Raw genomic sequence first — 2,500 nt, forward strand, 5'->3', positions numbered from 1 at the left:
TATACATACATACATACATACATACATATATATGTATATGTATGTATGTATGTATGTATGTATGTATGCATGCATGCACACATTTTTGAGCCTTCACTTAATTTAGTGCCCTATGAGCAAAACGATTTATATTTTGTCGGAGTCATAGTTTCTGATAAAACATGAAACTCAGACTTGGCACTTTGAATCCTTTATTCCTGTATTGTAACTGGCCGAACCTTGTTCCAAAGGACTGTTAACCCTAGGACAGAGACACACACGCATATGGTGTTGATGGTGATGGTAACAGTGATGATGGGGTAACCATTACTAGAAGTTGTGATGATGATGGTAGCAGTGGTGGAAGATGATGGTGGCAGTGGTGATGTTGGTAGAGAATTTCCTAATCCAATGGGTATTTAGGGTAAGCTAGTGTGGTGAAGACCATTTTTGCCAATCCATATCTATAATGCAACTTCAGCTTTTCCATAGAAACTCATAAAATATCTGCAAGTTCTACGATGCTACCGCTGCTTACAACGGTGAGTTATTCTTACCCTATGGTCCCTGTTTGCAGTTTAATGGACTCGGTCATCTCTTAGTCCCAGACAGAGCATGGCGTCAATCACAAATTTCCTGGGTAAGTAGGCGGAGGAGATGTGTATTACCTTTCTCATGCAAAAAAACCTGGAGCTAAACATCAAAAGAGACACAGGAATTTGTAAATGTTTACATTCCAAGCAGTACCTTTTCGTTGTCACTAATCCATGGGGTTCTTTAAGGAATTAACCGATTCCCTCTTCTTTATTTCACTAAACTTTTGTGTCAACCCCGCCATTTCTAAATATCACCATCCCGACTTCGAAATGTGCGTCTGCGAGAGTGCTTGGTTGTGTGTGTGTGTGTGTGTGTGTGTGTGTGCGTGTGAGAGAGAGACAGAGACAGAGACAGATAGAGCGCGTGTGTGTGTATGTGTCTGTGTATGTACGTGCGTATGTGCGTGTGGCTATTTATGAGTATGTGTGTATGTTTGTATGTATGCATGTGGGTGTGTATTAGTGCGTATGTGTGCACAGCGGTGTGTGTGCTTGTGTACGTTTGTTCGCGTGCGTGTTTGCGTATGTGCGCATGGGTGTGTATTTGTGTATGTGAATGTATCTGTGCCCGCGCGTATATATATAAACAGCTAAGACAGTCATCTAATCTTTTCTCAAACATTTGTTGTTTGAAATACTTGAAACTTATGTTCATCGCCAGTATGTTAATCCATGACTCATTTCCATTACAAACGAAGCGATTAATGATAAATGTGTTAAGGTTTGACATACTGAATGATATACGCAAAAAAAAAAAAAGACGAGAAACTAATTTGTAATTTTAATTTTTCTCTAAGGAAAAGTCATTTCCCGCTAATTATAGGCTATTCTGAAAGAAAAGACGAGATAACGTCATACTTCTACATGTAGCAACATTGGTGTATATCAAGGTTCAATTTTGTCACCCACACTCAAAAACTCACTTGCCAACAATTTCATCAAGACCAACAACACCCGCTCCCACGCCAATTATACTACCTTTCATTCTTCCTTAACGTAACATATTCATCCGTGTACAATCAATACACATCATACCAAACCTACATTGATTCCATGAACGGTATCCTCGAAAGTCGTTTCCGTGGGGTCGTACCAATTTCGCCTCTTCATGCTCTAGAAAATCCACCGTCCTACTGGACATTTTTCCTCTGCTACGGATGTATGTTTATGTTTTTTAACACTATACGTCGAAACGAGATGCTTTCTCGAGACGAATATCGCAATTTCTAGGCATTTTACAGTATATCTGCGTTAAGTGTGATATACAGAATGCAAGTCTATAGTTTGAGGGTCATTTGGCTGCTATCTCTATCAGATCGAGCCACTACGTAGGACCGATGAATACGGAGAGTTATGGCGTTCAAGTATTTCCTCCGGACATTGGTGAGGTGAAGTAATTACAAGGTGAAAGAAACCAGCTCACAGCTACATGTTACTGGTGAGGGGGTAATTTTTCGTAGAGAACATACCTAGAATAAGGAGATTCACAAACTGTGATTAAAAGCAAAGTTTTTTTTTTAACCCAGGGTATGAGGAAACTTGTATTTAAGATGGACATATTGACAGAAATAGATTTGGGTTGGGTGATACATACTGGGTATTTTAAACACGGAAGAAATTAAATATAAGCCATCAGTAAAATATTTTGTGCCTAGACTAATTACGCGTATCCAGTTGTGTATTTCTGGTGTCTTTTCACATTTTCCTCAAAAGTTGCGCCTTACATTAGATATCTTAACAGTATCTTAACTATTGCCCTTTTTTGATAGATAATGTCTCTGAGTTATTTATGTTTTAACAAGTCAGATATTCTACACCAGTCAATCTCAAATCATGTATATTTACTTAGCGACTTTCCTTTAACGAGTATGGCAAAGCTTCCGTTTCACTAACGACGATATCATAATGCTGAAACATGTACGTGG

Source organism: Octopus bimaculoides, chromosome 10 (assembly GCF_001194135.2).
Source record: "Octopus bimaculoides isolate UCB-OBI-ISO-001 chromosome 10, ASM119413v2, whole genome shotgun sequence".
NCBI classification, from domain to species: domain Eukaryota; kingdom Metazoa; phylum Mollusca; class Cephalopoda; order Octopoda; family Octopodidae; genus Octopus; species Octopus bimaculoides.